The sequence below is a fragment of the Anopheles funestus genome, unplaced genomic scaffold, assembly GCF_943734845.2.
Source record: "Anopheles funestus unplaced genomic scaffold, idAnoFuneDA-416_04 scaffold_74_ctg1, whole genome shotgun sequence".
NCBI classification, from domain to species: Eukaryota; Metazoa; Arthropoda; class Insecta; order Diptera; family Culicidae; genus Anopheles; species Anopheles funestus.
Genome location: NW_026045316.1, coordinates 57,300 through 71,211, shown reverse-complemented (window position 1 = coordinate 71,211; position 13,912 = coordinate 57,300). Strand labels below are relative to the sequence as shown.

The window sequence follows — 13,912 nt, the reverse complement described above, 5'->3', positions numbered from 1 at the left end:
TTTAGCCAAGACACCTTAGCCGAGACACCTTAGCCAAGACACCTTAGCCAAGACACTTTAGCCGAGACACATTAGCCAAGACACCTTAGCCAAGACACCTTAGCCAAGACACCTTAGCCAAGACACCTTAGCCAAGACACATTAGCCAAGACACCTTAGCCGAGACACATTAGCCAAGACACCTTGGCCAAGACACCTTAGCCAAGACACCTTAGCCAAGACACCTTAGCCAAGACACCTTAGCCAAGACACCTTAGCCAAGACACATTAGCCAAGACACATTAGCCAAGACACCTTAGCCAAGACACATAAGCCAAGACACCTTAGCCGAGACACATTAGCCAAGACACCTTAGCCAAGACACCTTAGCCAAGACACAATAGCCAAGACACATTAGCCAAGACACCTTAGCCAAGACACCTTAGCCAAGACACTTTAGCCAAGACACCTTAGCCGAGACACATTAGCCAAGACACCTTAGCCAAGACACCTTAGCCAAGACACCTTAGCCAAGACACCTTAGCCAAGACACCTTAGCCAAGACACCTTAGCCAAGACACCTTAGCCGAGACAAATTAGCCAAGACACCTTAGCCAAGACACTTTAGCCAAGACACATTAGCCGAGACACATTAGCCAAGACACCTTAGCCAAGACACCTTAGCCAAGACACATTAGCCAAGACACCTTAGCCAAGACACCTTAGCCAAGACACCGTAGCCAAGACACCTTAGCCAAGACACATTAGCCAAGACACCTTAGCCAAGACACATTAGCCAAGACACCTTAGCCAAGACACCTTAGCCAAGACACATTAGCCAAGACACCTTAGCCAAGACACCTTAGCCAAGACACCTTAGCCAAGACACCTTAGCCAAGACACCTTAGCCGAGACACATTAGCCAAGACACCTTAGCCAAGACACCTTAGCCAAGACACATTAGCCAAGACACCTTAGCCAAAACACATTAGCCAAGACACCTTAGCCAAGACACATTAGCCAAGACACCTTAGCCAAGACACATTAGCCAAGACACCTTAGCCAAGACACCTTAGCCAAGACACATTTGCCAAGACACCTTAGCCAAGACACCTTAGCCAAGACACATTAGCCAAGACACATTAGCCAAGACACCTTAGCCAAGACACATAAGCCAAGACACCTTAGCCGAGACACATTAGCCAAGACACCTTAGCCAAGACACCTTAGCCAAGACACATTAGCCAAGACACATAAGCCAAGACACCTTAGCCAAGACACCTTAGCCGAGACACATTAGCCAAGACACCTTAGCCAAGACACCTTAGCCAAGACACCTTAGCCAAGACACATTAGCCAAGACACCTTAGCCAAGACACCTTAGCCAAGACACCTTAGCCAAGACACCTTAGCCAAGACACCTTAGCCAAGACACATTAGCCAAGACACCTTAGCCGAGACACATTAGCCAAGACACCTTAGCCAAGACACCTTAGCCAAGACACTTTAGCCAAGACACATTAGCCAAGACACATTAGCCAAGACACATTAGCCAAGACACCTTAGCCAAGACACCTTAGCCAAGACACCTTAACCAAGACACCTTAGCCAAGACACAATAGCCAAGACACCTTAGCCGAGACACATTAGCCAAGACACCTTAGCCAAGACACCTTAGCCAAGACACCTTAGCCAAGACACATTAGCCAAGACACCTTAGCCGAGACACATTAGGCAAGACACTTATGCCGAGACACATTAGCCAAGACACCTTAGCCAAGACACCTTAGCCAAGACACATTAGCCAAGACACATTAGCCAAGACACCTTAGCCAAGACACCTTAGCCAAGACACTTTAACCGAGACACATTAGCCAAGACACCTTAGCCAAGACACCTTAGCCAAGACACTTTAGCCAAGACACAATAGCCAAGACACCTTAGCCAAGACACATTAGCCAAGACACCTTAGCCAAGACACATTAGCCAAGACACCTTAGCCAAGACACCTTAGCCAAGACACCTTAGCCAAGACACCTTAGCCGAGACACATTAGCCAAGACACATTAGCCAAGACACCTTAGCCAAGACACCTTAGCCAAGACACCTTAGCCGAGACACATTAGCCAAGACACCTTAGCCAAGACACCTTAGCCAAGACACTTTAGCCAAGACACCTTAGCCAAGACACCTTAGCCAAGACACTTTAGCCGAGACACATTAGCCAAGACACATTAGCCAAGACACCTTAGCCAAGACACCTTAGCCAAGACACCTTAGCCAAGACACATTAGCCAAGACACAATAGCCAAGACACCTTAGCCGAGACACATTAGCCAAGACACCTTAGCCAAGACACCTTAGCCAAGACACCTTAGCCAAGACACCTTAGCCAAGACACCTTAGCCAAGACACCTTAGCCAAGACACCTTAGCCAAGACACATTAGCCAAGACACCTTAGCCGAGACACATTAGCCAAGACACCTTGGCCAAGACACCTTAGCCAAGACACCTTAGCCAAGACACCTTAGCCAAGACACCTTAGCCAAGACACATTAGCCAAGACACATTAGCCAAGACACCTTAGCCAAGACACATAAGCCAAGACACCTTAGCCGAGACACATTAGCCAAGACACCTTAGCCAAGACACCTTAGCCAAGACACATTAGCCAAGACACATAAGCCAAGACACCTTAGCCAAGACACCTTAGCCGAGACACATTAGCCAAGACACCTTAGCCAAGACACCTTAGCCAAGACACCTTAGCCAAGACACATTAGCCAAGACACCTTAGCCAAGACACCTTAGCCAAGACACCTTAGCCAAGACACCTTAGCCAAGACACCTTAGCCAAGACACATTAGCCAAGACACCTTAGCCGAGACACATTAGCCAAGACACCTTAGCCAAGACACCTTAGCCAAGACACATTAGCCAAGACACCTTAGCCGAGACACATTAGCCAAGACACCTTAGCCAAGACACATTAGCCAAGACACCTTAGCCAAGACACCTTAGCCAAGACACATTAGCCAAGACACTTTAGCCAAGACACATTAGCCAAGACACCTTAGCCAAGACACCTTAGCCGAGACACATTAGCCAAGACACCTAAGCCAAGACACTTTAGCCAAGACACATTAGCCAAGACACCTTAGCAGAGACACCTTAGCCAAGACACCTCAGCCAAGACACCTAAGCCAATACACCGTAGCCAAGACACCTTAGCCAAGACACTTTAGCCAAGACACCTTAGCCAAGACACATTAGCCAAGACACCTTAGCCAAGACACCTTAGCCAAGACACATTAGCCAAGACACCTAAGCCAATACACCGTAGACAAGACACCTTAGCCAAGACACTTTAGCCAAGACACATTAGCCAAGACACTTTAGCCAAGACACTTTAGCCAAGACACCTTAGCCGAGACACATTAGCCAAGACACCTAAGCCAAGACACTTTAGCCAAGACACATTAGCCAAGACACCTTAGCCAAGACACCTTAGCCAAGACACCTTAGCCAAGACACCTAAGCCAATACACCGTAGCCAAGACACCTTAGCCAAGACACATTAGCCAAGACACCTTAGCCAAGACACATTAGCCAAGACACCTTAGCCAAGACACCTTAGCCAAGACACATTAGCCAAGACACCTAAGCCAATACACCGTAGCCAAGACACCTTAGCCAAGACACTTTAGCCAAGACACATTAGCCAAGACACATTAGCCAAGACACCTTAGCCAAGACACCTTAGCCAAGACACCTTAGCCAAGACACATTAGCCAAGACACCTTAGCCGAGACACATTAGCCAAGACACCTTAGCCAAGACACATTAGCCAAGACACCTTAGCCAAGACACCTTAGCCAAGACACATTAGCCAAGACACTTTAGCCAAGACACATTAGCCAAGACACCTTAGCCAAGACACCTTAGCCGAGACACATTAGCCAAGACACCTAAGCCAAGACACTTTAGCCAAGACACATTAGCCAAGACACCTTAGCCAAGACACCTTAGCCAAGACACCTAAGGCAATACACCGTAGCCAAGACACCTTAGCCAAGACACTTTAGCCAAGACACCTTAGCCAAGACACATTAGCCAAGACACCTTAGCCAAGACACCTTAGCCAAGACACATTAGCCAAGACACCTAAGCCAATACACCGTAGCCAAGACACCTTAGCCAAGACACTTTTGCCAAGACACATTAGCCAAGACACATTAGCCAAGACACCTTAGCCAAAACACATTAGCCAAGACACCTTAGCTAAGACACCTTAGCCAAGACACATTAGCCAAGACACCTTAGCCAAGACACATTAGCCAAGACACATTAGCCAAGACACCTAAGCCAATACACCGTAGCCAAGACACCTTAGCCAAGACACTTTAGCCAAGACACATTAGCCAAGACACTTTAGACAAGACACATTAGCCAAGACACCTTAGCCAAGACACCTTAGCCGAGACACATTAGCCAAGACACCTAAGCCAAGACACTTTAGCCAAGACACATTAGCCAAGACACCTTAGCCAAGACACCTTAGCCAAGACACCTTAGCCAAGACACCTAAGCCAATACACCGTAGCCAAGACACCTTAGCCAAGACACTTTAGCCAAGACACCTTAGCCAAGACACATTAGCCAAGACACCTTAGCCAAGACACCTTAGCCAAGACACATTAGCCAAGACACCTAAGCCAATACACCGTAGCCAAGACACCTTAGCCAAGACACTTTAGCCAAGACACATTAGCCAAGACACATTAGCCAAGACACCTTAGCCAAGACACCTTAGCCAAGACACCTTAGCCAAGACACATTAGCCAAGACACCTTAGCCGAGACACATTAGCCAAGACACCTTAGCCAAGACACATTAGCCAAGACACCTTAGCCAAGACACCTTAGCCAAGACACATTAGCCAAGACACTTTAGCCAAGACACATTAGCCAAGACACCTTAGTCAAGACACCTTAGCCGAGACACATTAGTCAAGACACCTAAGCCAAGACACTTTAGCCAAGACACCTTAGCCAAGACACATTAGCCAAGACACTTTAGCCAAGACACATTAGCCAAGACACCTTAGCCAAGACACCTTAGCCAAGACACCTTAGCCAAGACACTTTAGCCAAGACACCTTAGCCAAGACACATTAGCCAAGACACCTTAGCCAAGACACCTTAGCCAAGACACATTAGCCAAGACACCTAAGCCAATACACCGTAGCCAAGACACCTTAGCCAAGACACTTTAGCCAAGACACATTAGCCAAGACACCTTAGCCAAGACACCTTAGCCAAAACACATTAGCCAAGACACCTTAGCTAAGACACCTTAGCCAAGACACATTAGCCAAGACACATTAGCCAAGACACATTAGCCAAGACACCTTAGCCAAAACACCTTAGCCAAAACACATTAGCCAAGACACCTTAGCCGAGACACATTAGCCAAGACACCTTAGCCAAGACACCTAAGAAAATACACCGTAGCCAAGACACCTTAGCCAAGACACTTTAGCCAAGACACCTTAGCCAAGACACCTTAGCCAAGACACATTAGCCAAGACACCTTAGCCGAGACACATTAGCCAAGACACCTTAGCCAAGACTCCTTAGCCAAGACACCTTAGCCGAGACACATTAGCCAAGACACATTAGCCAAGACACCTTAGCCAAGACACCTTAGCCAAGACACCTTAGCCAAGACACATTAGCCAAGACACATTAGCCAAGACACCTTAGCCAAGACACCTTAGCCAAGACACATTAGCCAAGACACCTTAGCCAAGACACCTTAGCCAAGACACCTTAGCCGAGACACATTAGCCAAGACACCTTGGCCAAGACACCTTAGCCGAGACACATTAGCCAAGACACCTTAGCCAAGACACCTTAGCTAATACACCGTAGCCAAGACACCTTAGCCAAGACACTTTAGCCAAGACACCTTAGCCAAGACACCTTAGCCAAGACACATTAGCCAAGACACCTTAGCCAAGACACATTAGCCAAGACACCTTAGCCAAGACACCTTAGCCAAGACACATTAGCCAAGACACCTTAGCCAAGACACCGTAGCCAAGGCACCTTAGCCAAGACACCTTAGCCAAGACACCTTAGCCGAGACACATTAGCCAAGACACATTAGCCAAGACACCGTAGCCAAGACACCTTAGCCAAGACACCTTAGCCAAGACACCCTAGCCAAGACACATTAGCCAAGTCACCTTAGCCAAGACACCTTAGCCAAGACACCTTAGCCAAGACACATTAGCCAAGACACCTTAGCCGAGACACATTAGCCAAGACACCTTAGCCAAGACACCTTAGCCAAGACACCTTAGCCAAGACACCTTAGCCAAGACACCTTAGCCAAGACACCTTAGCCAAGACACCTTAGCCAAGACACATTAGCTAAGACACATTAGCCAAGACACATTAGCCGAGACACATTAGCCAAGACACATTAGCCAAGACACATTAGCCAAGACACATTAGCCAAGACACCTTAGCCAAGACACCTTAGCCAAGACACCTTAGCCAAGACACCTTAGCCAAGACACCTTAGCCAAGACACCTTAGCCGAGACACATAAGCCAAGACACCTTAGCCAAGACACCTTAGCCAAGACACCTTAGCCAAGACACCTTAGCCAAGACACCTTAGCCAAGACACCTTAGCCAAGACACATTAGCTAAGACACATTAGCCAAGACACATTAGCCGAGACACATTAGCCAAGACACCTTAGCCAAGACACATTAGCCAAGACACCTTAGCCAAGACACATTAGCCAAGACACCTTAGCCAAGACACCTTAGCCAAGACACATTAGCCAAGACACCTTAGCCAAGACACCGTAGCCAAGGCACCTTAGCCAAGACACCTTAGCCAAGACACCTTAGCCGAGACACCTTAGCCAAGACACATTAGCCAAGACACCTTAGCCAAGACACCTTAGCCAAGACACCTTAGCCAAGACACCTTAGCCAAGACACATTAGCCAAGACACCTTAGCCAAGACACCTTAGCCAAGACACCTTAGCCAAGACACATTAGCCAAGACACCTTAGCCGAGACACATTAGCCAAGACACCTTAGCCAAGACACCTTAGCCAAGACACCTTAGCCAAGACACCTTAGCCAAGACACCTTAGCCAAGACACCTTAGCCAAGACACATTAGCTAAGACACATTAGCCAAGACACATTAGCCGAGACACATTAGCCAAGACACATTAGCCAAGACACATTAGCCAAGACACATTAGCCAAGACACCTTAGCCAAGACACCTTAGCCAAGACACCTTAGCCAAGACACCTTAGCCAAGACACCTTAGCCAAGACACCTTAGCCGAGACACATTAGCCAAGACACCTTAGCCAAGACACCTTAGCCAAGACACATTAGCCAAGACACCTTAGCCAAGACACCTTAGCCAAGACACATTAGCCAAGACACCTTAGCCAAGACACCGTAGCCAAGGCACCTTAGCCAAGACACCTTAGCCAAGACACCTTAGCCGAGACACCTTAGCCAAGACACATTAGCCAAGACACCTTAGCCAAGACACCTTAGCCAAGACACCTTAGCCAAGACACCTTAGCCAAGACACATTAGCCAAGACACCTTAGCCAAGACACCTTAGCCAAGACACATTAGCCAAGACACCTTAGCCAAGACACATTAGCCAAGACACCTTAGCCAAGACACCTTAGCCAAGACACCTTAGCCAAGACACCTTAGCCAAGACACCTTAGCCAAGACACATTAGCTAAGACACATTAGCTAAGACACATTAGCCGAGACACATTAGCCAAGACACATTAGCCAAGACACATTAGCCAAGACACATTAGCCAAGACACCTTAGCCAAGACACCTTAGCCAAGACACCTTAGCCAAGACACCTTAGCCAAGACACCTTAGCCAAGACACCTTAGCCGAGACACATTAGCCAAGACACATTAGCCAAGACACCTTAGCCAAGACACCTTAGCCAAGACACCTTAGCCAAGACACCTTAGCCAAGACACCTTAGCCAAGACACCTTAGCCAAGACACATTAGCTAAGACACATTAGCCAAGACACATTAGCCGAGACACATTAGCCAAGACACATTAGCCAAGACACATTAGCCAAGACACATTAGCCAAGACACATTAGCCAAGACACATTAGCCAAGACACCTTAGCCAAGACACCTTAGCCAAGACACCTTAGCCAAGACACCTTAGCCAAGACACATTAGCCAAGACACCTTAGCCAAGACACCTTAGCCAAGACACCTTAGCCAAGACACATTAGCCAAGACACCTTAGCCAAGACACCTTAGCTAAGACACCTTAGCCAAGACACATTAGCCGAGACATCTTAGCCAAGGCACCTCAGCCAAGACACCTTAGCCGAGACACATTAGCCAAGACACCTTAGCCAAGACACTTTAGCCAAGACACATTAGCCAAGACACCTTAGCCAAGACACCTTAGCCAAGACACCTTAGCCGAGACACATTAGCCAAGACACCTTAGCCAAGACACATTAGCCAAGACACCTTAGCCAAGACACCTTAGCCAAGACACCTTAGCCAAGACACCTTAGCCAAGACACCTTAGCCACGACACCTTAGCCAAGACACCTTAGCCAAGACACTATAGCCAAGACACCTTAGCCAAGACACCTTAGCCGAGACACATTAGCCAAGACACCTTAGCCAAGACACCTTAGCCAAGACACATTAGCCAAGACACCTTAGCCGAGACACATTAGCCAAGACACCTTAGCCAAGACACATTAGCCAAGACACCTTAGCCAAGACACCTTAGCCAAGACACATTAGCCAAGACACTTTAGCCAAGACACCTTAGCCAAGACACCTTAGCCAAGACACCTTAGCCAAGACACCTTAGCCAAGACACCTTGGCCAAGACACATTAGCCAAGACACCTTAGCCGAGACACATTAGCCAAGACACCTTAGCCAAGACACCTTAGCCAAGACACCTTAGCCAAGACACCTTAGCCAAGACACCTTAGCCAAGACACCTTAGCCAAGACACCTTAGCCAAGACACATTAGCCAAGACACCTTAGCCGAGACACATTAGCCAAGACACCTTGGCCAAGACACCTTAGCCAAGACACCTTAGCCAAGACACCTTAGCCAAGACACCTTAGCCAAGACACATTAGCCAAGACACATTAGCCAAGACACCTTAGCCAAGACACATAAGCCAAGACACCTTAGCCGAGACACATTAGCCAAGACACCTTAGCCAAGACACCTTAGCCAAGACACATTAGCCAAGACACATAAGCCAAGACACCTTAGCCAAGACACCTTAGCCGAGACACATTAGCCAAGACACCTTAGCCAAGACACCTTAGCCAAGACACCTTAGCCAAGACACATTAGCCAAGACACCTTAGCCAAGACACCTTAGCCAAGACACCTTAGCCAAGACACCTTAGCCAAGACACCTTAGCCAAGACACCTTAGCCAAGACACCTTAGCCAAAACACATTAGCCAAGACACCTTAGCCAAGACACATTAGCCAAGACACATTAGCCAAGACACCTTAGCCAAGACACCTTAGCCAAAACACCTTAGCCAAAACACATTAGCCAAGACACCTTAGCCGAGACACATTAGCCAAGACACCTTAGCCAAGACACCTAAGCCAATACACCGTAGATAAGACACCTTAGCCAAGACACCTTAGCCAAGACACATTAGCTAAGACACATTAGCCAAGACACATTAGCCGAGACACATTAGCCAAGACACATTAGCCAAGACACATTAGCCAAGACACATTAGCCAAGACACCTTAGCCAAGACACCTTAGCCAAGACACCTTAGCCAAGACACCTTAGCCAAGACACCTTAGCCAAGACACCTTAGCCGAGACACATAAGCCAAGACACCTTAGCCAAGACACCTTAGCCAAGACACCTTAGCCAAGACACCTTAGCCAAGACACCTTAGCCAAGACACCTTAGCCAAGACACATTAGCTAAGACACATTAGCCAAGACACATTAGCCGAGACACATTAGCCAAGACACCTTAGCCAAGACACATTAGCCAAGACACCTTAGCCAAGACACATTAGCCAAGACACCTTAGCCAAGACACCTTAGCCAAGACACATTAGCCAAGACACCTTAGCCAAGACACCGTAGCCAAGGCACCTTAGCCAAGACACCTTAGCCAAGACACCTTAGCCGAGACACCTTAGCCAAGACACATTAGCCAAGACACCTTAGCCAAGACACCTTAGCCAAGACACCTTAGCCAAGACACCTTAGCCAAGACACATTAGCCAAGACACCTTAGCCAAGACACCTTAGCCAAGACACCTTAGCCAAGACACATTAGCCAAGACACCTTAGCCGAGACACATTAGCCAAGACACCTTAGCCAAGACACCTTAGCCAAGACACCTTAGCCAAGACACCTTAGCCAAGACACCTTAGCCAAGACACCTTAGCCAAGACACATTAGCTAAGACACATTAGCCAAGACACATTAGCCGAGACACATTAGCCAAGACACATTAGCCAAGACACATTAGCCAAGACACATTAGCCAAGACACCTTAGCCAAGACACCTTAGCCAAGACACCTTAGCCAAGACACCTTAGCCAAGACACCTTAGCCGAGACACATTAGCCAAGACACCTTAGCCAAGACACCTTAGCCAAGACACATTAGCCAAGACACCTTAGCCAAGACACCTTAGCCAAGACACATTAGCCAAGACACCTTAGCCAAGACACCGTAGCCAAGGCACCTTAGCCAAGACACCTTAGCCAAGACACCTTAGCCGAGACACCTTAGCCAAGACACATTAGCCAAGACACCTTAGCCAAGACACCTTAGCCAAGACACCTTAGCCAAGACACCTTAGCCAAGACACATTAGCCAAGACACCTTAGCCAAGACACCTTAGCCAAGACACATTAGCCAAGACACCTTAGCCAAGACACATTAGCCAAGACACCTTAGCCAAGACACCTTAGCCAAGACACCTTAGCCAAGACACCTTAGCCAAGACACCTTAGCCAAGACACATTAGCTAAGACACATTAGCTAAGACACATTAGCCGAGACACATTAGCCAAGACACATTAGCCAAGACACATTAGCCAAGACACATTAGCCAAGACACCTTAGCCAAGACACCTTAGCCAAGACACCTTAGCCAAGACACCTTAGCCAAGACACCTTAGCCAAGACACCTTAGCCGAGACACATTAGCCAAGACACATTAGCCAAGACACCTTAGCCAAGACACCTTAGCCAAGACACCTTAGCCAAGACACCTTAGCCAAGACACCTTAGCCAAGACACATTAGCTAAGACACATTAGCCAAGACACATTAGCCGAGACACATTAGCCAAGACACATTAGCCAAGACACATTAGCCAAGACACATTAGCCAAGACACATTAGCCAAGACACATTAGCCAAGACACCTTAGCCAAGACACCTTAGCCAAGACACCTTAGCCAAGACACCTTAGCCAAGACACATTAGCCAAGACACCTTAGCCAAGACACCTTAGCCAAGACACCTTAGCCAAGACACATTAGCCAAGACACCTTAGCCAAGACACCTTAGCTAAGACACCTTAGCCAAGACACATTAGCCGAGACATCTTAGCCAAGGCACCTCAGCCAAGACACCTTAGCCGAGACACATTAGCCAAGACACCTTAGCCAAGACACTTTAGCCAAGACACATTAGCCAAGACACCTTAGCCAAGACACCTTAGCCAAGACACCTTAGCCAAGACACCTTAGCCGAGACACATTAGCCAAGACACCTTAGCCAAGACACATTAGCCAAGACACCTTAGCCAAGACACCTTAGCCAAGACACCTTAGCCAAGACACCTTAGCCAAGACACCTTAGCCACGACACCTTAGCCAAGACACCTTAGCCAAGACACTATAGCCAAGACACCTTAGCCAAGACACCTTAGCCGAGACACATTAGCCAAGACACCTTAGCCAAGACACCTTAGCCAAGACACATTAGCCAAGACACCTTAGCCGAGACACATTAGCCAAGACACCTTAGCCAAGACACATTAGCCAAGACACCTTAGCCAAGACACCTTAGCCAAGACACATTAGCCAAGACACTTTAGCCAAGACACCTTAGCCAAGACACCTTAGCCAAGACACCTTAGCCAAGACACCTTAGCCAAGACACCTTGGCCAAGACACATTAGCCAAGACACCTTAGCCGAGACACATTAGCCAAGACACCTTAGCCAAGACACCTTAGCCAAGACACCTTAGCCAAGACACCTTAGCCAAGACACCTTAGCCAAGACACCTTAGCCAAGACACCTTAGCCAAGACACCTTAGCCAAGACACATTAGCCAAGACACCTTAGCCGAGACACATTAGCCAAGACACCTTGGCCAAGACACCTTAGCCAAGACACCTTAGCCAAGACACCTTAGCCAAGACACCTTAGCCAAGACACATTAGCCAAGACACATTAGCCAAGACACCTTAGCCAAGACACATAAGCCAAGACACCTTAGCCGAGACACATTAGCCAAGACACCTTAGCCAAGACACCTTAGCCAAGACACATTAGCCAAGACACATAAGCCAAGACACCTTAGCCAAGACACCTTAGCCGAGACACATTAGCCAAGACACCTTAGCCAAGACACCTTAGCCAAGACACCTTAGCCAAGACACATTAGCCAAGACACCTTAGCCAAGACACCTTAGCCAAGACACCTTAGCCAAGACACCTTAGCCAAGACACCTTAGCCAAGACACCTTAGCCAAAACACATTAGCCAAGACACCTTAGCCAAGACACATTAGCCAAGACACATTAGCCAAGACACCTTAGCCAAGACACCTTAGCCAAAACACCTTAGCCAAAACACATTAGCCAAGACACCTTAGCCGAGACACATTAGCCAAGACACCTTAGCCAAGACACCTAAGCCAATACACCGTAGATAAGACACCTTAGCCAAGACACCTTAGCCAAGACACATTAGAAAAGACACCTTAGCCGAGACACATTAGCCAAGACACCTTAGCCAAGACACCTTAGCCAAGACACCTTAGCCAAGACACCTTAGCCAAGACACCTAAGCCAATACACCGTAGCCAAGACACCTTAGCCAAGACACTTTAGCCAAGACACCTTAGCCAAGACACCTTAGCCACGACACATTAGCCAAGACACCTTAGCCAAGACACATTAGCCAAGACACCTTAGCCAAGACACCTTAGCCAAGACACATTAGCCAAGACACCTTAGTCAAGACACCTTAGCCAAGACACCTTAGCCAAGACACCTTAGCCAAGACACCTCAGCCAAAACACCTTAGCCAAGACACCTTAGCCGAGACACATTAGCCAAGACACCTTAGCCAAGACACATTAGCCAAGACACCTTAGCCAAGACACCTTAGCCAAGACACCTTAGCCAAGACACCTTAGCCAAGACACCTTAGCCACGACACCTTAGCCAAGACACCTAAGCCAATACACCGTAGCCAAGACACCTTAGCCAAGACACTTTAGCCAAGACACCTTAGCCAAGACACCTTAGCCACGACACATTAGCCAAGACACCTCAGCCAAGACACATTAGCCAAGACACCTTAGCCAAGACACCTTAGCCAAGACACATTAGCCAAGACACCTTAGCCAAGACACCTTAGCCAAGACACTTTAGCCAAGACACCTTAGCCAAGACACCTTAGCCACGACACATTAGCCAAGACACCTTAGCCAAGACACATTAGCCAAGACACCTTAGCCAAGACACCTTAGCCAAGACACATTAGCCAAGACACCTTAGCCAAGACACCTTAGCCAAGACACATTAGCCAAGACACCTTAGCCAAGACACCTTAGCCAAA

General features: G+C 47.9%; 1 long non-coding RNA gene across 1 annotated transcript in view; it reads right to left on the bottom strand.

Annotated features, from left to right (window-relative positions):
• LOC125774352 (uncharacterized) overlaps positions 1-13,912 on the bottom strand; it is a 65,563-nt gene that overhangs the window by 166 nt on the left and 51,485 nt on the right. The window lies entirely within an intron of this gene.